Source organism: Rissa tridactyla, chromosome W (genome assembly GCF_028500815.1).
Source record: "Rissa tridactyla isolate bRisTri1 chromosome W, bRisTri1.patW.cur.20221130, whole genome shotgun sequence".
NCBI lineage: Eukaryota > Metazoa > Chordata > Aves > Charadriiformes > Laridae > Rissa > Rissa tridactyla.
Window position 1 is genome coordinate 12,598,033 of NC_071496.1, and position 27,198 is coordinate 12,625,230.

Here is a 27,198-nt window from a genome sequence, read left to right on the forward strand (position 1 = left end):
TAGTCAAAGCTAACACTTTTGATGCGCCAGCAAGAATAAAGAAGTAGAGTAGAGGCCTGCAGTTCACCCAGAAGTCACAACGATGAAGAGGAGTGGAGGAAGTAAACGACCACCAGATGTCTCTGAAGACCACCGAGAGACTCCAGTGCGCATGCGGGAGTGGGCAGTAACCTGTAATAATGAGTTAATGAATAGGTAATCATTTCTTGGAAAACTAGTGAATATGCATACATAGTATGTATTTAAACTGTGCATCTAAATCAGTCAGTGCACATTAGGTGGACCAATCCCCTGTGTGCCCGGCACTGCAATAAAGAATACCTGCTTAATAGTCACCAAGGCTATTGAGTCTTAACTTCGGCATTTCACGGCATCAGCACGGAAAACTCAAGAGGAGAGTTCAGCCATGGTCTCTACCTGGCAGAAAGGTGCATCTTCTGCACTTGCCAGAGCAGACATAGCCACGCAGACAGAGCTCTCGTGGAAGCATGCAGCCACCCAGGTCTCAGGCTGCAGGGAGTGCTTTAACCTCTCAAAGCCAATGGATGGTAGAAGGGATGACAGCTTATGTGAGGTATAACCTGGTGGATGATCTACTCAGCCTGGTGGCAGAGCTAAAAGTGGAAGCAGAAAGGCTGCAGAGCATCAGGGAGTGTGAGAGAAAGAAATAGATTGGTGGAATCTGGCTCTCACCTCCCTGAGAGAGAAACTGTAACAGCCACCAAAAAAACCCCAAGCTAAAGGAGATCCAGTACCCTCCCTCTGCCAGATTGAAGGCAGTGGCCAAAAGGAGAGCTGTGAATGGAGGCAAGTCCGTGCTAGGGGCGGCAAGCAAACTCCCTCCTTGCCCACCTCCCCTAACCAGATGCCTCTGTAAAATAGGTATGAGGCTCTCGAAGAGGTAGGCCAGCCCATGGATGATGTGGTAGATGGTCCGACTACACCAGAAGAGTTGCCAGGACCAGAATGGCCTACCTCCTGTTTAACAACCACCTCCACAAGGAAGAAGAGATAGTGATTCTATGTAGAAGTCATAGATGTATGACTTCTATGTGTTTAGATGACTCATCCTATGATGACTGACTATGACTAAGACTATGTAGTATTCATAGATATTTCTATGACTACTTCATTTAAACAACCCTCGTGTTTTTCATTTTTCAGACCGAATATTCAGCGATTCTTTGTTTACATGATTACTCCTCTATCTGTGATAAAGATTGATTCAGACAATCAATAAGGGCTTTGAGGGAGACGTGCTGTCGTACCAACAGGTTTTTAATACACAGGAAGACCCAATACAGCAAAGTACTTAAGCACATGTCAAAATTTAAGCCACGATGACTTCCATTGACTTTACTCTCGCTATTCGTATCCTTAAAGTTTGGAACATATTTAAGTACTTTGCTGAGTCAAGATTGTTCTATATTATAAAATAAAGTAGTTAGCACAAAGAGCATCAATGCCATCTGAGCTGCCGAGAGCAAGTCATTGCTAAGTAAGGCTTAGATCCACAAAATGGAAAGAAAATAAATAACTGAGGATGATAATGGAAAAAACAGCTTTGAAAAGACGTGACAGCCATGACATTCATCCATAAAAAAGTAAAGAAATCCAAAAAGCAAAGGTCACTGATCCATCCTTCATCAATTGTGCTGAAGTAATGCATTGAATGCTATTGAATGTAAAGATCCCCTGCTGTTCTCAAACGCTAAGTAGAGAAATACAATGTGCGATCGACAAATTTTAGGCCCCAGTAGGGTGAAGTAAGGACAAAGTCTTCTCGAGTACTGAATTTTTCTGCTTTCTGGGGTGAAATTAAACCCTTAACAGAGTCAGTATACAATTCCCAAAGGCAGGGGCCATTCCTGCTGTGGCTGAAATCAGTGATTTAATGAAAGCTTCATCAGGGATTCAGTTTTGATCCCATTTACACTGACCTTGTAAAACTGGATAACTTCACTGAGGGCAGAGTGATCAATCTGTATAGAGAAGACAGTACTGGAAACAATACACGCATAGAGTCTTTGTCTGCTTTCAGTGTGTAAATGCCTTGAGAAAAACAGAAAAATAAAACATCATTGGGCATGAGATGCCGTGTATACCAGAATGCATATGAAATCCCTTTCAGCAGGGAAGTTTTTCCTAGTAAAGCAGCCACTTAGTGCTCTAAGTAAATAAAGCAAGAAGTTAAAAACTTCCACTGCCCTCAGAGAATGCAAGTTAGGTGAGATGAAGCACAGATAACTAGAGGGCATGATTTAAGACAGACAGCTCCAACTCTATACATTTTCCCAGTCAACATTAGAGTTACTTAATATTTTATGTAGTATTCCTTGCTTATATGTGACATTTTTAGCTTCTAATTGTGGAATAAATACTAAATTGGCTCAAAATATAAAAGTACAGCATTGTTCACACATTAAGGAAAAGTATAAAATCAAGAGGCTTCCGAGGTAGAAAACAGCCGCAGCTGGCATGGAGGGGACAACACCTGTGGTTCCCTGATAAGCTACAAGAGGTACAGGACGGGATGCAATTATTCCGTGGCTTTACCTTATGATGTATAGCGGATATGGGAATGGGATGATACCATGAAACAGATAAGCTGCCAATTAGCTGCCCACTCGATGCTCAGAGCCAACATTTTGTCAAATTTTGATGAAATGCTGTCCTTTGTGCGAACTTTGCTCATTACAATGTCATTATAATACCAAAACACACCTCCATCCCAAAGGCTACCCGCCTCCAAGGTGCGACCACTCCTTCTTGAGTCTGCGCCCTGAATTTCTCGTAAACTATACCTTTAATTGTGAAGCGAGAGAAATTTACACCAATCATGATAAAAGTATGTATGACTAAAGTCACTCAAACTCCACCTTGAAGATAACACATAGTATAAAAATAGCCCGAGAGAGGGGGGATACCCAGGGAAGACACCATCATAAAGAATTCCATCACTGACTTCTGGGATCAGTCGACGGGCTGAGCCTTTCTTCCCCCTCATAGGGATGCCTTTGGGTAAGACTTCGATTATACCGAGTGCTTCCTCGGGAAACTTAGAAATTTCTCTAGAGACTCTCTTTTCTACATTTAGAGCCAGGCTGTATCGTTTATAATTTTGTCGTGCGTTTTGTATATGTAACAATACTTTCATTTGCACATGCTTTGCAGACAGTGTATTTATCACCGGCAATCCTAAGAACCTATATATCTGTTGTTTAAATAAACTGCACTTTTTTTAAAGTAGCTAGTCATTTTGGTTTCTCACTGAACGCGACCAAAGACTCGAGAGTGGCCGTGCTAGTTCATGAGCACGACTAGACTGAAGGTGCAGTCCACTATTAGTGTATCCAAATCGTAATAGTTTAATACATATTAAACGCGATTGGACTGATAGTGCTGAATTGGGCATCACTCAGAATTTAAACCTAGCCGCACCTGGCCTCCCACCTCGGTGAGGAGTGTTAGAACGCAAGGGGGTTTATTTTCTGCCAAAACTGCTCTGCCCCTTTTCACACAACACTAATAAAGATACGAGCCTGGGATTTTTTGCTTTTCTACTTCCCTCCCATTCTTTTTGTAGATTTGTAAGTATCAACTAACTGACAAAGAATTTTTATTTTCTTCCTTTTTTTTTTTTTTTATCCTGGTATTTTCTATCATGATTTATCAATAGTTCTAGAGATTCCTGAATGCTACTCTGTAATTGTCATTCTGGGCACAAATGCTATTTTTTTCTTGAAAACTGACTGAAAAATTATGAAATTTCCTAGAGTGATTGTCCCTTTGCATCTTCTATGCAGTTTTTCTTATATTTATTGCAAGTAGTTGTGACTAGTAAATCACCGGAATTGGGCTATTCTTAATGCTTTATCATACATCAACTCTGTCAATATAATCAGCAGTTATGCTTGCCTATTAAACCATCAATCAAAGGCAGCAATTTCATACACCAGCCTTCCCTCCTCCACATTAAATGTCCCTAGCTTCTAAATGCAGTGTCCTCTCCCATCCACCATAGGGCAACTCCATCTTCTCCCAGTGCTCATCCCCTTTTATTGTCAGATCACCAGTTGTCTTGACTTGCCAGTTGATCAATGGATTCCATGGTTTCCTGTCCCCCCAGTACCCACAATTCTTTTGGTCAGAAGTACCTCCTTGCTGACCACCCAACTGAACAAATAGTTTCTCAGGCTGATGGTGGGGACAACTGCATGACAGGGGTTGTCTCTCACTGTGTATGCACAATGCCTGGAAGGAAGAATCCTAGTTATGGTTAGCATCACTCAGTAGTAATAAAATTTCACTAATCATGAGGGTTATTAATAACAAAGACGTCATGCAGAAACACCATATTAGTGTAACGCAAGCCTTGCATTCAGTGATTTGTGTCCCAAATGGCAATGTATTTCTATAGTTTGGGTACTGAACCAAGACATTAGCTTTCTCCAAGGTTCTGCCACTAATCAGGCAGGTAACTTCATCTCCATTTATCTTTGTTTATCTTCTCTATTAGGATGTCTGATTTTATTAACACAAATATTCTCCCATTATTCTTAGGGATTGCACCCATAAAGTAGAGCCCTGACCTTAGGGCATGCAAGTACTACAATAACAATAAAATCAGGAAAGCACCTTGGGATTCATCTAACTAAAAGGCAGATGTTCAGAGGGACAAAATTTACATCTCATCTATGCTCCTCATTTCTCTTCAGAGGCAATGGAAGGAACAGGCACTTGTAGAAAGCGGTCTGTATCATTTTAAGGTAGATACCTGTGACAGCTCAGATGAATTGTACCTTGAGAGTGTCTACTTTTCATCATGCAGAGAGAGAGAGACATAAGTACAGCAGTGTCTGGCTGCTGAGAAATGGAGACCTATGTCACAGGGCTCTGAAGTTACATGAGATGGTACCAGTCTTTGAGCTTTCTCAAGCTTATTTTTCTTTCATCATCATTCAAGCACCAAGAATAACTCTTGTTGTAGTCAAGATGATAAAAAACTGGTCAACCAGTATAAAAAGAATATTCCAAATGACAGCAAGGTTCAATGTGACAGCAAGTCTTGATTCAAATTTGGAAATACAAGAAAATACACATCTGAAAGAAAGGATGCAGAACCTAAGCCCAGGGCTTATTTCATGTTTTGCAAAGCAACAAACAAAATTATCTTTTTTTTCTATTACTTTTAATTGAAATTGAATGACACAGTGTTCAGAACCTGGGTACAGACCAAATTATTCCTTCTTTTTCCTCTCATACAAGAAGGTTCCAAAACAGAAAGCAAGCTTAATTTTAAATAAACAGAGCTGACAATATTTTCAATAACTGCCTATGGATGAAAGTTAATAAAGTCATTGGGCCAAATATATGCACGTGTAATTCCAATTACACCACAGTCATGTTTAATATAAAACCATCAACTTTGCATTCAGCCCAGGAACCAAGCCTGCTGATTTCAATATAAGGATGAATTAGATGGATGGAACACTTTATAGTATTTCTGTACAGTTGGAACATCCTTGCTCTTTCCTTATTATAGCCAAGATTTAATTAAAATTAAATTAAAATAAAAATTAAATTAAGAGAATATTTTTCAGGTATTAAATAACATTTGAACATCCTCTTCATGTTTGCTCTGAAAACAGGGAATAAGTGCAAGATTATTTTTTGGCCAAATGAATTTACTTGACAATAATTAAATACTATTCCCAAAAGGTAAAAACATCTGTGGGGATTTTTCTTTAACTTTTATGAATTAATATTTATATGGACTTTATTAGCATAAGGTTACTGTGAATGAAACCTTTTGAAAACTTTATTGTTTTGCTCCACAGTATCGTGAGGATTTGACTTTTAAAAAAATAATAAAGACTGATAATACACTCTTTTTTTCTTCAGTTTATTTAAAAAGAACTGACCATTTTCAAACATAGTTGCCCGAAGTTAGGTATGCACACTTTTACATGGCACCTATAATGAAACTGGATCTCTTTTCAGGACCCAATTCAACCCAAAGATCTTTAGGGTCCATTTCAAGAAACTGAACTACTGGAACAAGGTTCCCCTTGTTGCCTCGGTCTCTAATTCCTACCCATAAGCTTTCAACTTCCTCTTGGCTGTTCTTTAGGGACATCTCTTCACACTCTATCTGTTGCTTAACATAGAGGGCAACACCTCCGCCCCTCCTTCCTCACCTGTCCCTTCTGAACAGCTTGTAGCCATCCATAGCCACGTTCCAGTCATAGGATTCATCCCACCAGGTTTCAGTAATGGCCACTATGTTGTAGCTTTCCAGCAGCACGGTAGCTTCCAGCTCCTCCTGTTTGTTGCCCATGCTGCATGCATTGGTGTAGAGGCACTTCAGCTGAGCTGTTGGCTGTGACGCCTTCTTAGAGGAGCACCCCTTGGCATGTTTCATGGATGTTTCCCTGTTGACTCCGACTACCTCAGGAGCCCCTGGCTCATCTCTGTAAGGCTTTGGCTGTGATGCAACATCCCCAGCATGCCTTGGGACAACAGATCAAAGGCCCTTACTAGTGCCCCATCCCTCTAACCCTGATGTGTTATCCCACAGCTTGTCACAGACAAGCCTGATATTATCATCCCCCTCCCCCTTCATATCTAGTTTAAAGCCCTGTCGATCAGCCCTGCAATCTTTTGGGCAAAGACCCTCTTCCCCCTTTGAGAAAGGTGTTTCCCATTGGATGCCAATAAGCCTGGTGCTGTGTAGGCCATCCCATTATCAAAAAACCCCAAAACTGTGGCAGCGACACCAGCCACGGAGCCATGTATTAATGGACTGGATCCGTCTGTTCCTTCCAATGTCACTGCCTGCAACTGGAAGGAGTGAGGAGAAAATAACCTGTGCCCCAGACTCCCTCACCAACCTTCCCAAGGCCCTGAAGTCCCCTTTGATTGCTCTTGGTCTACAATTTGCAGCTTCCTCTCCACCTACATGGAAGATCAGTAATGGGTAACAGTCTGAGGACTGTAACAAGCTAGGGAGTTTCCTGGTGCTGTCCTTAACCCGGGCTCCAGGAAGACAGCAGACTTCCCTATGAGGAGGGTCTACCCGGCATATTGGACCCTCTGTTCCCCTCAGGAGGGAGTCACCAACGACTATAACCCTCCTTTTCTTCCTTGTTGATGTGGTGATGATATGAGCGGTATGCCTTTCTGACTGTGGAGACTTCTCTGGTGTAGATTACCCATCATCCACATCCTCATTTGACTGCCCTTCCTCATCCAGTACCTCATATCTGTTGTTCAGAGGTACTGGAGGGGGCGGGGTGGGCAAGGAGGGAGTTCACCCGCTGCCCTGACTGTGAACTTCCCTCCATTCTCTCCTTTCATTTAGGCTTCTGCCTTCTGCCTGACAGGGGCAGGGTACGGAGGCCCCTTGATCCCGGTTACTTTCTGTCAGGTGCTCCTGTTTCTGTTTCAAGGAGGGCAGAGCCTGGCTCCACCAGTCTATTTCTTCTTCAGCCTCCCTAATGCTCCTTAACCTTTCGACTTCCTCTCTCAGCTCTGTCACCAGGCTGAGCAGATCATTCACCTCTTTGCAATGTACACAGCAGTTCTCATAGCTGCCTCCCGTTGCTAGTGAAAGGCTATGGCACTCCCTGCAGCCTGTGACCTGGACATCTTGTGAAGTAACATAAATAACACCTTTGAGAGATCATGCTGTCCTCCCCTCTTGGAAGAAAGAGGGGAGAAGAAAAGAAAGCCTATGTATTGCAGTCTAAGAACAATCAGCTTTCTGCAGTTGCTTTGAAATCTGTACAGACAACCAGGACTGGACTTGCTTGGTCAAATGTAGATATCTCCATCTGGGCAAGCCACCCTATCTGTCTGTAGTCAGTGGAGAAAAACATGTACTGCTAGAGGCTTGCATTAGAAGGTCTACTGGATAAAATAAATAGCTTCCTAAAATGCCCGTATCTCTAACGCAGATGCAGATGTCAATGTTGTTGATTTTTAGAGTTTGGCAGTGGGGTTCACCTAACTTAACTCTCTAAAAACTCCAAAAGCTTGTAGGGAAATGGAAAAAATAAAGATTATAAATTTATTTTTTTCCTCTCTAACAATATTCCCATTAACTTCCTTTGAGACAAAGCATCAAATCCAACATGCGTGTTCTCCATGGCTAGGACCGTGTAACAGCCATGATGTACATGGAGAACTGGACCATGTTTAGAGAGGGGTGCCAGTAGCAAGTCCAGGTCCAGCCTCTAATCTCCTCATGGCTAGACATGCCAGAACCTACACCTACTTCAACAGCAAAGAGGAATGGGGCACAGGGTTTGGAGGAGGCTTTTTGCACTCTCTCTGTTGCCATGGATGAGTAGGACACGGTTCTCAGGGTTCAGCAGATGGTTCCTTGGGCAGCTGGAAAGCCCACGTTTTCCTGGAACATAGGATTGCAGCCTAGATAGATGTAGGTGCATTAGATACTTAACTACAGGTTCTCCTCCTCTTCATCCCCGTTACATTTCTTGCAGGCTGTTTTGTACCAAGTCTTGTATTCAGAGGTTTGTTTTCTCTAGTTCTCAATACCGAAAGTACATTAATACAGGGTTGTTCTACAACACTCTTCACATTTAGCCATTGCTAACCAGGTGAACCATAAATGGCCAGACCATCTCAGTTGTGCCTTTTTAGCCACAGAACCTCTACTTAGGTCATCTCCTCTGATTAATAAACGCACTATCTAACGCTACTACTTCTTTTTAACATAAAATCTGTGAGCTGTCCATAATGTACAAAGGCAAATTCAGGAGAAAGCTGTGCCTCTCCTGAACTGCAAGATCTCGGCATATTGCATCGATTCATTATGATTTAACGGGTAATAAGAGATGTCTTGCAATCCCTTATGTCCTGGTTTGAGGTAAAACAGAACCAACTTTCTGTTCAGTAATTTTACTTCTTAGCTAGGCCTCTTCTAACTCTCTGAAATTAACAGCACGTTGTGTTGAAAATGGTTCGTTCAGAGTGATAAGACAGTTTGTGCCAAGGAATGGTGTGCAGAGAGGTTCTTGCTTATAAGTATTGCTATAACAACCAAGGTCAGCTAATTTCATTATTTGCCCCGTTGGAGGGTCAGAAACAGAAAAGCGTAGAGGGGTCCCACCTGCAGGGAGGAGCGGACAGGACAGGTGACCCACAATTGACCAACAGGGGTATTCCATCCCATCTGCCCCATGCTCAGTAGAAAAGCTGAGGGATCAAAGGGTCAGCCCTCTTCCTTCAACGGCTGACATCTGAGGAGGACCCTGTCTGTTCATCTGCCTTTGATCCCGATTGGTGTGTTCCTGACTCCAGCTCTGGAGTCCAGTTCCCATTTGTCACTGATTCCAGTCTGGGACTTCCCCAGTGCCTGCTGGTGATGTCATCCTGGGAGCTTAATATGGTTTTGTATATACTGTATCTATTTCATTATTTTCCTTTTTACTTTATTATTAATATTTCATTGAAGTAATTTAGTTTCTTCTAAACTCATAAATCTCTTTATCTCTCCTTCTCGCCTCCATGTATGAGAGGTTGGGGGGGAGCATCTGTCGCCAGCCATTGGCCAATTTGGCCAAAACCACGACACCTTACTTCATTCTGCTCCCTCACCGCAATTTTCTTCATAAAGAGAGAAGCACATACTGCTTTAAAATAGCATTTGCCCAAAAACTATATTTTGGGGAAATGAAATAGGAACAGGCATCCTCAGAGAAGTCTTTCTGGTTATCGGCAGAGCCAGCCCTGAGAAAGGGAGGGAAGTTTCCACAGCATTGTGGAATCAGTGTGGACTGAGTGCACTGACAGCCTGGAGGCAGACACTGTCCCACCCTCCATCCTGGGCTACTGCAGAGGAGGAAAGGTTCAGGCTTCTGTTAGTGGTAAATTGAAGCTTGGGGCTCTTCACAAGCTTTTGCTTGTCATCATTAAGGTGCATCAGTTTCAGTGGGGAAGTATGCATGATAAGTTTTGTGGCTGTTATCACATCTCTGTGTATGTTACGAAATGCATTGAAGCAGAAGGCTACAAGAGTGAAATCCTGGATTGTTTTCACCAAGCACAGGTCTGAGTGGAAGGATTTATTAATCTGAGTTCAATCCCAGACAGCACATGGACCCAAAGGTATGTCTGTTCTGGTAAATTAAATATTCCTGGGCTCTGAGGCCAACTGGCATGGAGCAGTCTGCCTTTAAGCTGGTAAACTCCGTCACTTTCCAAACCAGTTCTGAGATTGCAAATTGAAATGGGCCACATTCATGCTAGGAAACAGTCCAGTCATTTAGTAGTATCATCATGTTTCAGCCCCCAAGCACACTTGAATTTACTAGTATAAACACAGCCAATCTTTCTCACCTGGAGCAGTTGAAGTATCCTTATCCTCTGTTTCCATGCCACTGTTTTTTTTCCAGTGCTAATGAAGGAAAAGCAGCTCCGAGTTAGCTGCGCCCATGACATTAGAAACACTTTTTTCCCAACCCATATAACTGAGTACAACTGGATTGACTGTGAGTGAGGGTGGAAAGAGCTATCAGCCATTGGCATTGGTGTTAGATAATGGTTGGTACATCAGCTCCAGAGCAGCAGAGATAGATAGAATTTGGTTATTCTTTCACCACCACACAAAGATTAGAGGGTTACTGATAGCTATGGTGTTATTTCCAGTGCAGCTGTAAATTCCTCCTGCCGCAGCATAATTCTTCAGACAGTCCAGCTCAAGTTGAAATGTTACGGTATTATGAATTTCCTACAGAGAAGTGCATATTATATTACCTGCAGAGTGGTTAGTCTCCCTAATGGATCAGCCAAAAAAGTAAACATCTCTAAAAGTGGAGGAAGTGCACGGGTAGATGTGCTCTTGTGACACTCCTTCTGGGAATAAGTCCCTTTGTTGCACTGGAAGGGCACAGATCATGATACTTTGCTTTAGTGAAAATGATCCTTCTATGAAAATGGGGAGGATATAATTTATTTTCATACCTATGAAATGATAATGATTGTTTATTATTCCGGTCAGCTATAAAGGACGGCCACTGTAGGAATGAAACAGGAAGTGTTTAACAGAACAAAGCTGAATTTCAAGACAGAGGTTGAATTTCTCCAGCTAAAGACAGGAGATAGAGTAATTTTCAAGTGTTTGTTTCCATTTTAAAATTGATTTATATATGGTCATATTTGCACTTGTTTCAGACATACTTTCAGCTTTCCTGGGCAAATAACCCAAGCTACAACTTGGCAGTAATACAGTAATTTTACAAAGTTGATCTTCCAAAAAATACTGTGACATTCTCAAGATTCAAAAGTGTATATAGTTTCCATGCATGCGTGTTTATTCAGGCCTACAAAGGGAAAATAAAACAGCTTTTCCTTCTTGCTCCCACTACTCTTTGGAAAATAAAGCCCAAGAAAACAAATAAACAAAATCCAAGAAAATATTTCAAAATGCCTTTGGTGATAATATTTGTAGTTGTTTTATTTATTCCAAAAAATATGTACTATGATTCTGATATTACTACTATAATGTTAAAAAATATTAAAAACTACAAATCCTAATCCTTTTTCATGCTGGAATAGTTCTTTGTCAATAATTACAGTAATAATTAAAAAGTGTCTAGTCTGGATAGCTGCCAGCACAACTCACCTTTTTCCCAGGTTCTCCACTGCCTTTTAGCCTGTCAATTTAAAAACAATCCTGATTTTCATCAGTAGCTGAAACTTCCCTTATCATAAGAAATCCTGTCCCCTAAGAAGCACATCAACCAGTGAGAATGAAGTAAATGAGACTTAAAGAGAGGGGTTTGCACATACTTCTCTGGAGGGTTACCTTTAACATGTAATTCTTTCTGGTTTGGTCTTTTGCAGGGGGGGATTTATTTGTTTGTTTGTTTGTTTGTTTGTTTGTTTTACCTCTGGGAACCAAACAACATGCACACCATGATGTTTGGTCCCATGTCCTTTTCTTTCCCCACCATCAAAAAATACTGTCTAGTCCAGTGAAACTGTATATTGTCACATAAAGAACAAAACCAAAGTGAAACTTCAGGAAGTCCACAAGGGACTTTGTTCTTTCCATTATTTTCACTTGGAAGATACTCTAAAATTTCACAGGGGAATGGTGGCGTACATCCATAAGGAGAGCTTTCTGCTAACTTTACTTCTGAGAATAAAGAAGGGTAAATGCAGAGGTGGATGCAGCTCATATTACAACCTTTTGGCATCCTTTGCAAGATGAGAATAAATTCCACAAAATTAGGTAATGTACTGTACAAAGCAAAGGTGGACAGCCAGCACTAAGTTCTGAGCTACCATGCCCAGCATAGCTGAGATGCCTCAAAAAAGGCACAAATTAGTGACACGTACATTGTTCTACAGATGATAACTGAGAGACAGTTTAAAAAAAAGTCCTTCAAATTCTGCATTTCAATTCTAAAAGGGAGCCAAAGCCAAGAAACCAAGCCAATAAAGACTTGACAATCATACTGTATGACCAATGATATTTATGGGAAGCGAGAAGCCCTGCATTCAGCAATTTCCCAGGTCAACAAGGAAAAAATGGAAAAAGCAAATACATGAAATAAGAAAAGGAAAGGCCATCCTGTGACTTAACATCAGCAGGTAGATGTTAGAGCCAATACAGTACTCATGGACAAAATAGAGTCTTAATTAAATTGAAAATACTCTTAAGATAAGGTGTGGAAGCTGAATGTTGAAATTGCCTTCCTCTCTTGCCACTTGAAAAGCACATTTTGGTATTGAAAGCACATATCAAATCTTCCTTAACCCTCTGCTCTCCTCTGGGGAAGGGAGGGAAGAGAAATATTAAGTAATATAATGCAATTAAAACACTTAAACATCCTGATGTGATAATACTAGATATATGCTGCAGGCAGCCCATGCAATAGGGCCTATGCAGATACTTTGTCCTACTAGATATCCTACTGGAAAGGTGAGCTTTACTGGGTGGATGATTTACAGGTGTAAGGAATGTGTTTATAAGGTCTTAGAAATCCTACACAGGATAGGGTCAGAAACCCTTTCATTAAAGGCAGAAGAGCCCTTAGATGAAAGCAGATTCAGGTCTGAGCCACGGGCAGACGCAACTGGTTCACTGCATGTGAGGAAATCAGGAGAACTAGACAGTAGATACTCAGAAGAAGTTTAACCACAGTACAGAAGTTATGGAGATCCATCTGATAGCTCCGTTTGGACTTACCTGGGCTCCTGACCTGATGTCCACCTAGGCCTTTAGCTAACAGCAGAGCCCTGGCCACTTTATGACACTTCTGTCCCCTTAGTTTGGTTTGTTTTCCTTTTTATCCACTTTTTCCTTCAGCAAATATTTTACTGAGATCCCAGTTATCAAATGCCAAAAAAATAAAAACTTATCCTAAAACTATGTAAAAAATAAAGAAAAAGGTTCACAGAAGAACTGTGGTACTTCACAGATACTATTTGTATATTTTGTGCTTGCCTGAATTTCTTGGGCTTTTGCTTTTGTTTTTTGTTTTTTTAATCAAAACCGCAAGACTTGTAAGGTGTACATATAGTGTTTGTCCAAGTTGTGTTTTCCTCTATCCCAAGTTGTGTTCTCCTCTATCCCAAACTCTATCCCTTCAGTGGCAGTCATGAATGAGGAAATTAACAGGAAGAGGCAACAGGTCAACTCAGGGCTCCGGGAATGGTGTTATCGGCAGGGCTTTGGGTTTTTTGATCATAGGCTGCTATACGAGACACCTGGCCTGCTGGTGGCAGGTGGGATGCACCTCTCCCAGAAGGGGAAAAGAATTTTGGGGCAGGAGTTAGCAGGGCTCATTGACAGGGCTTTAAACTAGATATGAGGGGGGAAGGGGAGATAACTGGGCCTGTTAGGACTAAACCCAAGGGAAACTGTAGGAATGTATCTGAGAGAAAATGGCCATGTGAGCCAGCCTCCCTACTATGAGAGATTAGATTAAGAGCAAAACAGGTGGTAGAAGATGGAATTAGTACATGGGAAAAATGAGAACTGAGAAAGTAGAAAACATGTTGTGAAATGACTAAGCAATTTACTATGCGAATTCTTGTAACCAATCTGATGTGTGAATGAACTGCATGGACAGCGCGTGGACAGTGTAACTGGCTAATCAGAAATAAGCGAGTCGCGTGTACGGCTACAACACAGGGTATAAAAGATGATGATCTGTGCTTAATAAACGGCTCCTGTTGATTCACATTGGATCATCTGGAGTCCAGTTATTTCTCCTCAGATGGTGACCCCGACGTGATCCCGATCGGCGCTTGGCTTGAGCAACGGAATGCGAGGGGCGGAAGACCCAGAAGGAGATCCACCGGCTGGAGGACGGCTCAGCTGGACTGAGACTGGGCGGATTGGGCGGCAATCCGGAATAAACAGACGACGTGGCCACGGACACCCAGAGAGAGGTGAGCAGCCGGGGCAGGAGATGGGGCAACAAGTAACAAAAGAAGAAGGGGCTACATTAAGACTTCTCCTGCATATCCTCTCTGAGAGAGGGGTGAAATACGATGAGCATATGCTCCGAAGGTTGTTAACCTGGTGCAGAGAGAACGGATTCGCACCAGAGCCCCAGACAGCTTTTAAACCAGAAATATGGGAGGCTGTTGGGAAAAAACTGTGGGAAGCGATAAGTAAAGGAGACAAAGAGGCATCACCATTAGCGACGACATGGTGGTTGGTGTTATCGACCTTACAAGATATGAAGGCGGAGCGAGCCACGGCAGCCGGGGCTTTTGCAGCATTACAACCCACGGGAGGGGGATTGAACAGGCCAGGTCCGAAGGTCTGGGACGATCCCCTGCTGATCCCCTCTGCTCCACCTGAGGCTGATGGAGGAGGCAGAAAGTCAGCAGAGAAGGACAGAGCCGGAGCTGTTTGCTCCTGCCATTGCCCGCCTCAGCCCCTCCGCTCCCCAGTCGTCTCCCTGAGATAGAAGTGCTGGTTTTGTATGTCTGCTGTGTAAGTGTGTGTGGGCGCCAGCTTATACCTGCTGATCAGCATGTGTGCTACTGTTTGCTTTTTGTTGTGTGCAGTGTCGTTAGGTGACTCCACTGGAGCAGGTGTTCTGCCCGGTGTGGTACTGTTCTCGTATGCAACTAGGGCTGACACTCCGTCAAGTGAAGAAGTTTGTGTATACACAATGTTTAGACATAAGGCGAGTGCGCCCCAGGTAGATAGACCAGGATGGGCTGTAGAACCGATGGAAGCCCTGAAATATTGGGGGAGTTTTCACCAGCCGACACGTTTACGCTCTCGGGAACGGCTCGCCCGTGCAGGGCGTATGGCTGGTTGTTTGTTGTTTGCCTATAAGATCATGGTTGATTGGGAAAGGGAGTTGAGCCAAAATCTATAGGATGCTCTGTAGGAAAATGAGAAACTTAAGGAAAAATGAGAAACTGAGCTCTTGTTGCAAAGGCAGACTTTTATGTCAGTCGTAAGTGATGGGGAAAAAAAGAAAAAAAAAAAAAGAAAAAAAAAAGAAACCAAACAGGAACAATTAGATGGGAAATGTGCCACGTTAGCACAAAAGTATGCCATACGCATTACGAGAAAGCATCAGAAGAAGAGAAATAGGACACCTGATTCAAAGCAGTACCATAGAGATATGTTTTTGGTTTTTTCCTATATGTGTATATGTTATTGCATGCCTTAGTAGATTGCTCTGTGTTATACCCTGCAAGACTAAAATGAACCCAGCAGAAGCAGTCTCTTGAGCAAGGGGGTGGAATATGGGAAAGCAACGGCAGATCGGCAACGAGGACTGTAAATACACTCAAGGGACTCGCACCTGGGTGCTGGAAAACACATATATCACACCAATTGTTATTCAGTCTTGGGTGCTGGCAAGAAAAACATTTGGGTGACATAAGCCTGTGATGGACTCACAGACACCTTATCTAACTGCTTGAGAATCTTGGCCTGTTGTGGAAGAAGATCAAAGCACAGTACCAGCAAGAACAGGGAGTCCGCATGCGCTCTTGCTAACAAGGACTCTCTTGCTACCAAGGATAAGTTTAGCAATGCTACTAGTCCAGCTATTTCTGAGTTATTGCTAGATGTAAATAGTATTCGATATGCGATGTTGCAAAACAGAACTGCTACTGATTTTTTGCTTTCAGCTCACAGACATGGTTGTCAAGATTTTAAAGGACTGTATTGTATGAATCTAAGTGACCACTCCAAATCCATCCATGCCCAGTTGCAGGAACTGCACCGACCGAACCAGGAACTTGTGGAGACCACTGGGTGAAATCTCTTTGCTGGATGGACTTGGGGGTGGGGTTGGTTGAAGCAAATTATACTCATTGCCTGTGTGGAAGGAATTTGTCTGTTATGTTTAGTATGCTGTTTGCCGTGTCTAATAAGCATTATACGATCAGTTGTAGATGCCGCTTTGCATCGTACCCTTGTACGAGTAGTAGAATATGTTGCTCTAAAAACTATGTGTGTATCCATGAGAACCTGACCTTCACAGAAGAAGATAACAAGAAGGGATTACAACAATGTAGTCACATATCAGACAGCCGCTGTTAGCAAAGCTGGATCATGAGTTTGGTGAGACTCGCTGCATACGCTGGCCGTGCATGCAGCGACTCTAGCCTGTACTTCTCCACTCAATCCAGTGCAGGATATAAGGGGGCTGTCTCGGGGGTCAGAGACGGGGAGAGAGACATGAGCACACTTTGAAGATACAGGGGATGCCCGGAAGCACTGTGTCTGCCCCCGCCCGCCCCCCCCATAAGTTCTATGTTCATTAACCCCAACAGCTCCGAAGGCATTACAGCATGTTGCAAGATAAGATATAGTCTACTACTGCTGCAAGACGCATTGAACACCTTCCTACAAGAATTTCAACTTTATGCCCTGATAGGACAGTGGGATGATGCACTCGCAAAGAGCCTGACTGCATTAGAGTGGGTATTTTTGCCACATACCTTTTCAAAACCAGTAACTATTATGGTTGAAATATTACTGCGATTGTTTTTCCAGGGTTGTTTGTGCTGTCACCAGCTTTCTGGAATGGATCCAAGCCACATACATGTCCCCATCAAAAAGGATGACCTTGACCCTTGGTTATCACAAAGTCTTAACCTCCTTAGTACATTATATTGGGCAAATAAATTATTCTTTCCCCGGCACAGAATATTACAGTCACTTTCACAAATTCCTTTACAGCCGCGCATCCTGATAGCACCAAAACCTCTTGCTGGCACCTGTACGGTGTTTGTAGATGGTTCAGGGACACAGTAAAGGCTTTTGACTTATTTCAACAGGAACTGTTATATGTAGGCCGAATCTCAATATGTTACTGGTATTGTTCAAAGACTTGAGGGAGCATTTGTAAAACAAGTAGAGAACCAATTGTTATTTAGTCTCTTACTGCAATTAATGTTGCTTTTATGAAAAAGACAGTTTCCTTATTTTATTGTCCACATATGCTCTCATAGCTGTTTACTTGGTCCTTTAACTGAGGGAAACACAGTTGCAGATTATCACACTCTGTTGGTAACAACTCCGAACATTATGCAGCAAGCTAAAATGTCACATGATTTTTTTCATCAAAATGCGAAGGCATTGAGGAAGCAATTTTCTTTAACACACAAACAAGCACATGATATTTTGCGAACTTGTACCGATCGTTAGCAGCTGGCTCCTCTGCCATCATTTGCGGGGGTTAACCCGCGAGGGCTTACACCTGATGAACTTTGGAAATCCGCTGTTACGCACATTATGGAATTTGGACATTTGCGCTATGTACATGTTTCAGTGGATTTGTTTTCTCACTTTGTTGTAGCTCCTGCTGATACAGGAGAGAAGGCTTGTGATGTTATTCGACATTGGTTGCAACGCATTGCAGTCATGGGAGTACCGAAAACTATAAAAACTGATAATGGACCAGCTTATGTGTCCGCTAAAGTACAGGTGTTTTGTTTTTTTTTTACAGACATGGGGTATTAAACATGTCACCAGTATTCCTCATTCCCCAACTGGGCAAGCACTTCTGAAGCGTATGCATCATACTTTAAAAACCATGCTTGCTAAACAAAAAAGGGGGAATCCCGTAGGCATGACACCTCAAGAGTGATTGTATAAAGAAACTCATGTTTTAAATTTTCTAAACATGTCTTCTTTGTCATCCACAGCAGTAGAGCGACATTTTGTAAGAACCGTTGAATGGCCTGAACAACCGAAGGTGTATTAGAAGCACCTTAAACCGGGGTGCATGCTAACCACAGATAATACTGCAACAAATAGAAGTTGCGAGCAAGAAAATTCTGTAATGATTTGTACTTCTCATCCGTATGTTTGCTTCAGCTCAAAATGCAAGTATCCAAGGATGTAATCAATCTTATTGTGTAAATTTAACGCGAGTAGGGTATAAAACAGCAGTAAAATGGATAGGGGATTGGCAAAATGCATTAAAAACACATCTTTCTCTGTATTGTGATTGGGAGTACAATTCTCGAAGACTTTGTGTTACATCTCTCCCCTGGAATATGTTGCTACATGGCTGGGAAACGGTTAAACACCATCTCCAAGGTGCTTTTGACATATCATTGCAAGAAAATATTCGTCCTTTACATGATCAGCTAAAAGCTCAAATACTAAAGATTCAAGACTTAATGAACCACAATGTATTTGAAATATTACAAAAGGATTTCTCGTGGGTAAATCCAAAGAAATTGGCTTTCTGGGCTAAATTTAGGAATCTGGGTATTTATTGCCTTAGCAGGGTTCTTTTTGATTCTGTTTTTAATTGTGTTTAGTATATAACCTGCTAAGAGCGTCACAACGAGTAGAAGCACAAGTCATGGGGACCTTGTTAATAAATGGTCTGGTGTTAAACAAAAAAGGGGGAGATGTGGCAGATCTACGAGCAGAGGCCTGCATACAGCCAAGGACACAGTGAGCAGAGCACACAGTAAACACAGAGCCAAGAGAACAGTTCATACCTTCACTCCATCCTGTGACGACCATATAACATTTTCGAATCTCGGACAAAGAACAGGGCTAAGTATTCTTCCTTCGCTAGGAACAGCAATGGCATTAAATATGTTGAATAAGATAGGGTGTTGGGCAAGTAAACAGATAAACCTTACAACTGAAATCATATCTAGCTTGCTGCCAGATTGTTTTTTCCATTTCTGCCAGATGTTTTTTCAAATGACTTCATGGATGTGGTTCTGTTAAGTACAAAATTTTATTAACAGGAAAGAAAAGAACTTTTAATTTACCATCAAAGTAGAACAATCTCTTTAAAGCTCATTCAATTACTTCTTGATGGGTAAAGCTCCTTTTTCCATACCGATCTCAGGATCCACATCCTTCCCATATCAAAATCCACTCTAATTCTTTTACTGTGAAGCTTTAAAAATAATCTGGGGAGTCATAAAAACTATCCCTCTCCACAGATTCAATAGGCAGCCTAATACAAAACAGTTATCTTGAACAATAAAAAGACTCAATAACATTTGGGACATTAATATTTTCATCAGAGATGCAACTCATCATCACAAAGTCCTGTGCAAGCCAGCAGACCTGAGTGTTTGTGGCATCTATTTTGCACTCGTTTTACAGCATAAAAGGTCAGAAAGCATCTTGAGACACAAATTTTTGTAAGCTAAGCCAGCGACAGAAACAGGAGAGGTTTACTGACTACTCTCTGTTGTTCCATTGTACCTTAGTTTCCATGATACAGTCTTAATAAAAGAAAAGGGAACCTTCAGATAAAAATATCTTCCCATTTTATAATGTAAAATACAAATAATTTTATCAGCATTAACACTGATTGGCTTCCATTAGCCTCTTGCCTTCTAATAAAATTTATGATACCTTTCAGAAGCACAATTTGATAGAAAGTGAAGTGATTACACCCTGCTTAGATATCTCCCCAGCATCTATTCCAACAATAATGTGGTAATTTTATGCATGAAATAGCACAATTGGCATAAATAGTTATAATACTGAGTGCTGTCTAAGAAACCTGGCTGCCAGAAAATTAGAAAGAGATTCACACTTTTGAAACAGGTAATTAGGATTTCTCTCCATGCTCATAGGAGGTAGACTGGAGTTTCATTTTATATTTCATGTTTCATTAAAATATATGTGTTAAAAATAAATGTTGAATTTAAAGCTGCACAGATTATGAAAATTAAAGGTACAGAGTAAAATGGGCCTTTTAAACTTCTAATTTTGACTCTGCCAAGAGTTTTAACACTTTCTGACAGGTAAATCAGGCTTCCACTGTTTTCAAAGTATTTAATTCAGCAATAGCTGCATATGGCTGTGGTCAACAAGATGGAGTTTTACTGATGTAGAGTTATGTCCCTAAAAATAGCCACAATTTTAATTTTTACCTGCTCAGAAAAGTGGATGGTTAATGATATAGGAAGCTCTTCCAAATTAGAGGTGCCAGGGCACTTTTCCCTGACCTACCTCCTATTGATCATTTGGTTGATCAGTGCGTGAAAGTAATGGAAGATCGGCTAGGAGGATTATAAACACGCTCAAGTGACTCGCACCTGGGGTGCTGGGAAACACATATATCACACTAATTGTTGTTCAGTCTTATGTGCTTGCAAGGAGAACATCTGCCCTTAGATAACGTAAGTCTGCTATGGACTCAGGGACACCTTATCTAGCCGCTTGAGAATCCTGTCCTGTTGTTGAAAAAGATCAAAGCACAGTGGGAAAACTATGCCTGCTTGAACCCATGAAATACGGGCAGAAACAGGGAGTCTGCATGCTCTTGCTCTCTCACTCTCTTGCTAACAAGGCCTCTCTTGCTAATAAGGACTCTCTCTCGCTCTGTGGTGCCTGCGTCCCCTGCTTGCATGCCTCTGCCTGGGTGCTGCTTCGGAGATTCCCCGATCCATGAGGTATCAAGATTAAATTTGTTCTTTGCCTTTCTTCTGTGGTTTTGTGGTTGTTCCTGCGTCCTGCACAATCAGGGACCATCTACTCCTATTTAGCCCTTGCTTCAAGCCAAGATTTCGGTCTTGCCGTGCCAAAGCCTACCAATGGACTATGGTTAAGCAAGAGAGATACAAAAATCTTAGTAAGTTAATATTAGAGGGTAAGAGGAAAATAACAGCTTCTTTTTTCCTAAGACTGGACTTCCACCTTCCTCTTTCTTATCAGATTAAATCTCTCATTGTAGCATTGAGGAACTCAGTAAATTCCATTTCCATTTGATATGATTTTAAAATTTTCCTTGTAAATCACAATCAACCCTTTCTTTTTCTAAGCAACTGTAAAAACTTGCAGAGTCTTTGTATCATGAAGTGGCTCAGAGAAAGATGTAGGGGTTTTTTTAAAATTACTGTTAATAGCATACTCTGGAATTGCATTCTACAAAGATTTCTTCAACTCTTCAGTGATGTTTACTTAAGGAAATAACATAATAAAAATAGTATCACAGATGCTATTTCAAAACAAGAAAAAACAACCCCACAGATCACTAATGCTAATTGATCAGGCTTAGAAAACTGCTTCTTACAGAAAATTTCCTTTGAACTCCATGATTTCCTTATTTTCTTTGAATGTAGTGAGGGTCAACACCTTAAACTAGACGGATTTGCAAAAAGACTCTGGTTTAAAAAATTCAGGAAGACACTTTCAGACAAACAAACTAATCTGTTGATTTGGCAAGCATCAACTAGTTGCTTCATGCTCTCCTGTAAGAGACAGAAGAGTTCACCCAAACCACAGCAATCCACATATTTTATCTTAGAATGTTGGAATGCATTGTTCTGTTTCAAAATAACATTTCATGGTGAAATATGGCTACATTATCACTTTCCAAAGAAAACAAGCAGGCAAGCAAGCAAAAAAATCTCAAAAAACCAAACCTCTGAACAATCCCCAAAATCATTCATAACAAAGACAAAAGTGAATGCTTTGGTTAACCTATATGAAATGTATAGTTTGACTCAAAATCCTTGTTTATTTTCTCATCTTGTCTCTAAAATTTGGATATTCTGGTGACTCTACTTGTGAAAGATTTTTCTGGCTGCTCTGTGACTCTTTTATGGGAACCTGTCTAGCTACAACTTCACTGAAAAACAAGCAGGTTGGGAATCACTGTGGCTCAATTATCACTTAAACCTGCAAAATGAAGGCCTATTCATCATGCTTCAGAGCTCCCCTTTTGCGAGGGTGCAAGGTGCATTTCAGTAGACTGATTGGGAGGAAATGTTTCTTAGCTGTAATTTTTCTAGTTTTTTTTCATGTAGCCAAGGCTGGCTTTTTATTCAGGAAAACTTCAGTGAGGAAGGAAAATAACTACATTTATTGTAATAGATAGGGAGAAAATACTCCCTAAAGAAACCATCAGCAATGGGGAAACTTTATTATCATTTTCTTGTCCGCACTCAAAATCTGAAAAATCCAACTGAAATTAAGTACCTGTTGTACAAAGAAAAAAATCAATGCATTTAAATCAATGATAAAACTGCTTCAGTTCCACTGAAGAGGGAATAGCTCCTCTGCTAGCAGCTGTGATCAAGACACTTACCCAAACTGTTCTTTGTCTGTAGAATTTGAAATAAATTTCTTACAATAATATTAAACTACGAAGAAAAGGAAAATGTCTGTGTGTGTTTCTGTGTACATATTTGACTGTGGACTGGTAAATAAATTATAACATAAGAACCTCCTGACTTTGAAAATGAGAGCAAAATTTCATAATGTTGGACTAAAATCCAACAAAGTAATCTTGTTTTCAGTGCCTTAGATTTCAAAATTTGATTGCTATTGTTCTTTTGCCATCTGCAGGGTCCTCATGGAAAGCAGGGAAGATAAGACCTCAAATGCTAATAGGAACAGAAACAAATAAACTAACAACCCCCATAAAATAACCAACTTTAAAACAATATGAGGGAAAGGAATAAAACAAAGTGTTTAGCTATTCTTCATACATGAAGCAATAAAGAGCAGTAGTTTTTCCTTTTGCAGTCCAGCTATAAAGGTCAAGCATTGCTCGCATTTGCTGATTAATGAACAATAATTTATTGTTTTTCAAGTTGTGTTTTCTCCAAATCTCTTCTTTGGCTGTTTGGTTTTTTTGTTGTCTTTGAGGGGTTTTGGTGTTTGTTTGTGTTGGTTTGTTGTTCTTTTTTTTTAACTTCTCTCTCTGTCACATATGCTTCAGCACTGATTTCATCAGTTCTTGGTTGTAGGGAACAGCTTGAAGTGCTGGAGCCTGGCACACAGCACATCTGTGCCTTGGTCTCTGCAGCTCGGCTTGGAGGGAGACAAGGGTTTCTCTAGACATCGCAGGTTGTACTCCAAACACTCACTCTGTCCGGCTTGGGTCACAGCCAACTTCCACTTAACGCACAATACTTTTTGGTAATGTGCCACTGAGAGAGACTCCAGAGAATACACAAGAGCATTCTGAATTGTTCCTGGGGAATAAATTATTCAGGAGATTTAGCCTTTGTTTCCAAACCGCTCCTGATTACTATGAATGTGATAGTTATGTACAAGTACTTACTAAATAGTTTATACAAACGAATTGCAGCCTATGGATAGTTCAGAAATTATTCACTTCTGTTCATTCTCTGTTATTCTGTAAACTGTGTTGTGTCCTTGAAATCTCATGTTCCCTGATTGGATGACTAAAACATTGCATCTCACTGCTCTCCCAGCAGATAACTGAACTCTTTGGAAGAGGGGAATAACACATAATGAGCAGCAAACAGCAAGTCTGCAGTGCAAAAGCTGAGTGGGTGGCAAAGCTGACTTATAAGGTTCCTTCCCTCCTTGACTCCTGAATCCTGTCTTTATCCACCAAAATTTATCATATTTGTAACTAATTTGGCAGCTACACAATTCTGAATGTGAGCACATTAAGCACACTTGCTTCTGAAAGGCTTCAACAGCAGCATTTTGGGGGTAATACTTGCAATTCTGATTTTGAGCACAGGAAACTGAGGCAGCTGTAACCCCATTGCCCTGTAATATGGTATCGTCATTGCTATATTGTTATTGTTGTTGTTAGTGAAAGTTTTCATGCATGGTAGTATTCTTTGTCTCTGTGCAATTAGATCTGGACTAATAATGATTCTTAGATCAGACTTACTATTTCAGTTTTACTAACAATAAATTCTTTACTTTATATATGTATATATGTGTATATATACGTGTACTGTTTGCCCATAAACGAGATTTTGAGCATAACACAGCTGAGAGCTAATCTCATAACAAAGAGGCATTTTCAGCTGTATCAGGGGCCATGGGTCCACATGAAAGTGAAAAAAAGTACAACTGATGATGAGGAAATATCCAGCCAGGAGTACTGAGTGAAGGGGAATGGGACCATCCTTTTTCTTGTCTTTCATCAGCTTAAACTGGTTATGAAGCTCATCTTTCAGACAGTGACAAATTATAGCAAATGTTGAATGTGAAGCTATGTTACTCTCAGAATCTTGTTTATGGGCAAACAGTAAACATATCTTAAATATAAAGCCAAAAGTTTATCGTTAGTATAATAAAATCTTAGTTGTCTAATCATTATCAGTCCCAATATAATTAGTGTGGAAAAAGAAAGAATACTTCTATGCAGAAAAAGTTTCAGCACTGATAATAATGTTATCGAGACTGTCATACACACACCTTTTCCTGGTGTTATGCTCACCCACCACGTGCTCCACAGCGTCCCAAGGTCAGTGGTTTCATCCTGGTGGTGCCGGTGGCAGAGGTTATGGCAAGATGTCAGCATCTGGAATCCTTTGCCAGTAGGAACATGATGTTGATGGTTTCTTTGTCTTGACTTTAGGATCCACCTGGAGTCATTCTTACATGCTTGCTAACACATTTTTACACCTTCCTCTTTCTTCATTGGTCTGCAGCTCCACATCCAAATATACTAGATATGATACCTTTTATCTACACTAGATATTATTTCTTTGTTTCCTCTGTTACCCCTAAAACTAGTTTCATCCAGCTCCAGGTCTATATTTCTTTAACTGATCGCGAGTTGTTTATAGCCTTGCTGTCTCCCATGCCAGCCCGTGACCCACCTCTTATCACTCCACAGTTGCACACCATCACATCTCATTGCATGTCCCCACTTATCAAGGCCTCTGCTGTCATACCAGGACTGTATTTTTCTACGCTACATTGTTGTAGAGTTGTAAAGCCATACAAAGACAAACAGAAATAAAGCAAATTAGCCATAGTGATCTGGTCATTAGAAAAAATGCAGTTACAGCTAAACCAAGTAAAACAAAGCTGCAGGTGGGGCAAGAAAAGTTCAGACAGAGCAAACCTAACAAGCCAGATCTGAGGCCTTGCAAACTCAATACAAACATTGAGGCCTGCTACCAGCAATGGCAATATGGTATTACAGTGCTATGGGGTTACAAGTAGATGCCTCCAGCTGAGAAAGAAAAGATCAGGACAATCTTACACTGCTGGGGGGTTTTGCAGGGTTTTTTTGGTTTGATTTTATTTTTTTCTGTTGGAGAAAGGTCTCTATATGAGCCTTGTTTCAGAAATGCTTAAAATTCACTAAGTGCTTGACAGTTTTATGGGTACAAGCACTTCTGCTTCTTTAACAGATACAGAGTCTCAAACTCTCTTACAAATTATGTGCTTACCCTACACATCTGTGCCTTGAAAGTCTGGAAAATAGAGGTGAGTCTGTTAGACTGGTCCACTAAGAGATCTATAAGGAAGTTTTTGCCCCAACAGTGTATTTGCAGGCCTAGGGAACTTAAATAGTATCTTTCTTCCTAAAAGATACATGTTGAAAGAGAAGAAGGTAGTATAACAAAAATTATGTTGTCCTTTACTCAAGCAAGCAACAGAACCACAAAGCCAAGAAAGCCAGAAAGAAAGAAGAACGTGATGCCTTGTCCCAAAGGGGAGGGCAGTCAGCAGGACAATCACAAGATTCTCTCATCTGTGTTACTTCATATTGTCCAAGAGGAAAGAAAACTCATCCTGAACACCATGAGAGAATAACTTGTTAAATAAGTTGTCTATAAACCAGCCTGATCAGAAGAACAACGATTGTCATAACTACATGAATGAAAGAATAGAGTCTCCTAAACATACAAATAGCACAAGTGACTGTCCCCTGACAGCTTCTTATTGGAGACCATTCACAAAGAACATTCGCAGAACACAATCATATGAATTAAATCTTCAGAGGAACCAAGAGTAGAGCCGTCAGAAGATGGTTCCTTCCTTAGACTTCCCTGTTGTCGTGGTTTTGGCCGGATTGGGCAATCAGAATGACAGATGGCCCTTCCCCCCATCTCTCTCCTCAGAGAGGAGAGGAAGAGATAAGGAGATTTACGAGTTTAGAAAAAGAACTAAACTACTTGAATGAAAATAAAAATAAATAAGAAAATAGTAAATAATGATAGAATAATAAAAATTAAAGAAAAAAAAAGAGTATACAATATATACAAAACCGTATCCAGCACCCAGGATGATGATCGTGTCACCAGCAGGCACAGGAAAAGTCCCAGACTGGAGTCAGCGACGGACAGGAGCTGAATTCTGGAACTAGAGTCAGGAATGCTCGGATCGGGATCAAAGGCAGGCGAACAGACAGGGTCCTCCTCAGACGTCTGCCACTGAAGAAAGAAAGCGAGCCAGAGCCCCCTTGCCCCTTTGATCCCTCAGCTTTTATACTGAGCATGGGGCAGATGGGATGGAATACCCTGTTGGTCAGTTTTGGGTCACCTGTCCCATCTGCTCCTCCCTGCGGGTGGGACTCCTCTACGTTTCTCCTCTTCCGACCCTCTAACGGGGCAAAACAGCAAAGTTAGCTGACCTTGGTTGTTATAGCAATAAGTATAAGCAAGAGCCTCTGTGCATACCATTCCTTGGTATAATCAGGTCTTCTCACTCTGAGGGTGAAGAGTTTCTGAACAATATGCTGTTAATTTCAGAGTTTAGTCAGTTAGAAGAGGCACAGCTAAAAAGTAAAATTACAAATCAGAAAATTGGTTCTGTTTTACCTCAAACCAGGACACCTGTTTAATTTTGAACACTTGATCTAAGCAAGTGGAAAACTGTAAAACATGACCAGGTGAATTTGGCTCCCGAAAAAGCACAGTGTATCTGGTTGAGACTTGGGGTGTAGCTCATTCCTGTGGAGAGGAATTTCGCATACAGACATGACTGCGTGCCCTTTGATTTTCAGAGCACTGCAC